Here is a 5674-nt window from a genome sequence, read left to right as displayed (position 1 = left end):
TATATAAGACCATTTATCGGTAGAATTAATTGACGATTCCCTGCCCTTAATTCTATTATTAATTGACGATTCCCTGCCCTTATTTCTTGTATATATATATATATATATATGTGTGTGTGTGTGTGTGTGTGTGTGTGTGTGTGTGTGTGTGTGTGTGTGTGTGTGTGTGTAAGACAAATAAAGGAACGGACAAAGGATGTAATGGCTGAAAGTCACTGGTCGTTACTTATATTTACGTTTTCGTACATAAATGTTTGCGCATGCGTCTATGTTTGTGTGTGTATGTGGATGGGCGTATTTCCTGTATGCTTGTTCTTAAGTAGCTGAACAGAGTTTATTAAACATCCACTCATCCGTGGCTTAATTACATGATAGCGAAACATCCCCTCGTTTATAGAATAATATCGTTTGGCCAACATAATGTCCTGACACTATTATTGGAGAATGTTGGCGGAGCAGTTGGTAAGAGTGGGGAAGGCGGCGGCTGGTGGCAAGAGGGTGAAGGATGTAATAGCATAATAAAATACGTGTGTTGTGGTAGAAGAAGAAGAAGATGAAGAAAAAGAAGAAGAAGAAGAAGAAGAAAGGGAAGAGAAGGGATTCAAGGTAAGAGAGAAGCGAAGAAAATATGTCGTCGCCAAGGAAAATCAATGGAAACAGATCGTATCAGCAGACAAGAGAAAAAAAAACAAGCACTTCATTTACATAATGTGTGTGTGTGTGTGTGTGTGTGTGCGCGCGTGTGTGCAAGTGGATATATATATATATATATATCCCCACTTGGTGAGTTGTAGTAAAAAATATATAACAAAAGAAGGAAAATGCACACAATTTCTATATATTTTTATACATTTCATAAAATAGAATATATGTGTGTGTGGAGAGAGAGAGAGGGGGGGAGGGAAAGAAAGATAGATGGATAGATTGATTGATTGAGTGATTGATTGATAAAGCGACAGATATGTTTAGTGCCCGTTGTTACTCCTGTGCAGCACATGCAAGACCACCGTTAGATATTGTGTATACACACTCACACGTATGGTGATTGCTCCATTTTCATAGATGTTTGCCATCTCCATGTGATTCTTCCTTGTCAATACCATTTCTGACTTCCCCTCCATCATCTCTCAGATGACTGTTCGGTTCCGTTGCAGATCAGTCATTGTATTGCATCACCTTTTATTCTTCTTTCGTAACCCCCCCCCCCAAAAAAAAAAACAAATAGCCCCATATTTTTCTATAGTTAAGAAGAGAAAAAGTCTTGGTATAATATCTGTTTCAGATTTTGGCACAAGGTCAGCAAATTCGGGAAAAGAGATAAGTCGATTAAATCGACCCCAATCTTCAATTAGTACTTATTTCACCGATTCCGTAAAAGATAAAATGCAAAAATTGACCTCGGCGGAATTTGAACTCAGACTATGAGGACGGATGGATTACCGCATGCCAACGATTCTGCCACCTCTCCCCTTTAAGTCTTGGCAGTATATTATCACTGACAAAGCGGTGAGATAGCAGAATCGTTAGCACGCCGGCCGAAATGTTTTGCGGTATTTCGTCTGTCTCTACGTTCTGAGTTCAAATTCCGCCGAGGTTGACTTTGCCTTTCATCTTTTCGAAGTCTATAAATTAAATACCAGTTGCATACTGAGGTCGATGTAATCGACTGGCCCTCTTCCCCCAAAATTTCGGTTCTTGTGCCTAGAATAGAAAAGATTATATTATCACTGACGGCTGCTATCGTGACACGTTATAGAATAATTAAAAGAAAATAGTGAATACTTGAAAAATCAGTGTATTAATTATAGATATCTGTATGATTGAATATTTTAATAATCTAACTATCAATATTTTACTAAGACTATTTAAAAAAAAAATCAGTCGTAAATTTAATCTGATCATTAAATAATTTCATTTTTTCTTCTTTTCGCCCTTTTAAAGCCTAGCCTGGCTCATGGGCCCCGGTTTCTATGGCGTATGTGTTACCCCCAGCTGGACGGGACGCCAGTCCATCGCAGCGTTACTCAAGAAATAGGAATAAAGAGTACAACAGGGGTCGCCACCACCCCCTGCCAGAGACTCGTGGAGCTTTAGGTGTTTTCGCTCAATAAACACACACAGCGCCCAGTCTGGGAATCGAAACCGCGATCCTTCGACCGCGAGTCCGCTGCCCTAACCACTGGGCCTCCAAATAATGTCATTAGTCACGTTTAAATTAAAAGATAGCGTTAATATTAAAAAATATATATATATATAAAGTAGTAGGATTTGTCTACTTTATTTATTTGACAATGCAAAACAATTTTTAAAAAGTAGAAAAATATATTTCTTGTCCAGAGAAGAACGTCAAGTTTTATCAAACTTGCCTGACAACGTAGTTTCAGTCGCCGAATTATTGCAACATATCATTATAAGCCGTGGAATGAGAAAGTGAACATCGAATTAATAATCTTCATTCAATGATGTAATGTCTTGAGTAAAGATGCATATTTAAAACTTCTTGGATGTTTTCTGACTGTTGCATCCACTATACCACAGGCATTAATAAGTAAGGAAGCTTAGTTATTGATATCAGCTTCTTAAACCTCTCCGAGAGGGAGAGAGAGAGAGAGAGAGAGAGAGAGAGAGAGAGAGTAAACAAGTGAGAATGAAATGAAACAAACAGCATTTTAATAAACGTTATTTTCCTCGTGAAATTAGGCGTCATTCAGAAAGCCAAAGGGCCACAATTTGCCCGTGATTGGTTTTATCGATAATTTCAATGCCAGTTCTTTATTTGGTGACTGTTCTATCGATCTCGATAATTTAGGACGGTAAAGTCGATACAAACGAGACCAAACCAATACCATAAAATATTTTTGTCGATGCATTGATTCTATCATCACTTGCCGACATTCGTCCAAAGGAGTTCCACATAGTTTCTTCCTATTAAATTTAATTCATAAAGCTTTAGTCGACTCGAGACTATGGTAGACAAAATTTTCCCCTGGGTGAGATTACGTATTTGCGAAACGAGCTACTTCATCATATAGCCATGCCTACAACCTTATATACTTACATCTACATTACCCTTCGATAGTCAGTCATTTCGTGTCTTATTCCATTTATCTGTTGAGGATCGGAAGCGAAACAGATCAACACGTAATGTTGATGTAAATATCTGATATAACTATTGCAAAGAGCATCTACTTGATTGTTCGACCTGCGCACAAAAGCAACAACATTTCCCTCAAATCATGCCGTACTATCTTAAAAAAGAAAAGTTCAGAATGGTAATGTAGTCAACATGTATTATATCTGGAAGAAAATGGAGTGGTTATGAGGTGAAACACTTCTTTTGCATAGTTTGGTTCAATGAGTGTTGATCCGGGGATGAAAGAAAAAACACAAAGGTAAACATGTTTACTCTTTCCGGCCCACTAATACTTGCTTTCACAGTTGTAAAATTATGTCTCATAATTCAATCCTTACTTAAGGGGATTAGTTTCTTTTAGAGGATCATTAGATTAGAGGATACTTACTATACAGGGAACGAGAAGATTTGAATAGCTTTAATTTAGTTATTTTACTACTTTCAGTTGCTATAGTTTGGCCATGTCGCAGCACTACCTTTAAGGATATAGTCAATTGCATCGATAGCAATACGTATTTTATCGATCGCAACTTATTTTATAAGCATCGACAGGATGAAACACAAATTAACTTGGATTGGTCTTGAACTCAAACCATGAAAGGAAATAATCAAACGCGAGAAGCATTTTATTTGCTACTCTTACGAATCTGTCATCCAACTGCTAGTTGTAAGTTAAAGACGTTGACTTCAAGCAATTAAAGATAAATATTCAAATAGATTAATGATTTTGAACTGTTATAATTTTGTAACAAAGGTTATACATCCACGCTTGTCTCTGATAGATTATAATCTCCACCCACCTCTTAAGAATATATAAACATATATTCACTTAGATAGTCACATTTATACTTTAGCTTTGTCCATACTGTTATGACTACAGTCCAGAGAAAGCAGACGAAAAGTCTAGCAACAACTAAAAAGACGTACATCAAACTCACTGTATCTCCAATGACGTCATGGTTTTTACCATGTGGTTGGAATCTTCACAGTTAGCCATAACTCACATTTTCTCCCCTCCTCTCTCCTCGCTCTTTCATATCTCTCTCTCTCTCTCTCTCTCTCTCTCCCCTTTCTCTCTGTGAGTGCACGGGTAACTACGAGAAAGATTTATGATTTTATGCAAAAGGCAAATTTTTTCGTCAGTCAAACTGTTAAGAGTAAAGTTTGGAAAACTCTAGAAAGTATGCAGTATGCATATACATATCTATAAGTACATAATACATACACACAAACATACATACATACATACATACATACATACATACATACATACATACATACGTATGGGTGTATGGTAAAAAATTTGCTTCCAACAATATGGTTCCTGGTTGAGTTCCACTGCGTGACATCTTGGACAGGTTTCTTGCGCAGGTGTCTCAGACCGACCAAAGCCTTGTAAGTGGTAGACGGAAACTGAAAAAAGCCTGTCGTGTATATATATATATATATATATATATATATATATATATATTTGTGTGTGTGTGTGTATGTGTGTATATATATGTGTGTGTGTGTGTGTGTGTGTGTGTGTGTTGTGTCTGTCTCCCCCAACGCTTGACAACCGGTGTTGGTATATTTACGTTCCCGTAACTAGCGGTTCGGTAAAACAGACCGATAGAGAAAGTAATTCGCGCGCACGTGCGCACACACACTCAAGAATGTATGCGTGATTGTATATGTATGTGAGTGTGGGTGTGTGTGTGTCTCTGTGTTGTGGGTATGTATGTGTGTCAGTAAATGTGCGTATATGTATATACACTTATTATTCTAATCTCTAACTCTCTTTCCCCTTTCTGTAAGACCAGATTTGCTCCGTATTCTCTCTCAATTATCTATTACGATTCAGTAATGACTACATGTAAGTATTAGAAGGGTCCCGATTTCAACAGCAGCGCCTAATGAATTTTTGGCAGCATGGGACAGCCCACAGGTCCCTCCCACTGACGATACGAGAGATGCAGTAGTCCAAGAAGTTAAGACCGAGAGTTACTGGCCCACAAAATTTTGGGGATAACATGATGACGCGGTTCTGCCGTGTCTTGTCGAAAATGAAGTGCTTTCTCTCGATTATGTAGGACTTGTACCTGATCTCCTAATACATCGCACACCTCGTTGTGGACTCCATGAACCTAATATGTTCTATGCTGTCCATTATCGATCTACTGCAGTTGTTATTGAAGATGTCATGGGCGATCTTAGCTGTTTTAATGACGTCTAACTACGGAGAATATTTCGTTCTCTTGACCGCAGATGACTCATCGCTGTAAGAGATCCCTAGATTTTCAAAACTCTGCGAGCGAAGGCCTGGCTACGGAAACTGGCGATTTCAGATTTGTTGTAGTTAGTGTCCAGAGCTACAATTACGGTGCACATTTTTGTTTTCAACGTTACATTTGAATTTCCATGCTGATGCTGTCTATTAGACTGAAACAAAATTGAGAAATTTGGCATAACTCCACTTCTGTTTATGGTCCGATAAAGTTAAATCAGAAATACACATGGCCTATATATATATATATATATATATATATATATATATAT

General features: G+C 37.8%; 1 protein-coding gene across 2 annotated transcripts in view; it reads right to left on the bottom strand.

Moving 5' to 3' along the window:
• Positions 1-5674, bottom strand: part of LOC106878439 (protein Wnt-7b) — a 372038-nt gene that overhangs the window by 116696 nt on the left and 249668 nt on the right. The window lies entirely within an intron of this gene.

Source organism: Octopus bimaculoides, chromosome 3 (assembly GCF_001194135.2).
Source record: "Octopus bimaculoides isolate UCB-OBI-ISO-001 chromosome 3, ASM119413v2, whole genome shotgun sequence".
Classification (NCBI taxonomy): Eukaryota; Metazoa; Mollusca; class Cephalopoda; order Octopoda; family Octopodidae; genus Octopus; species Octopus bimaculoides.
Note: the sequence above shows the minus strand (reverse complement) of the source record. Positions and strands in the feature narration are given on the sequence as shown.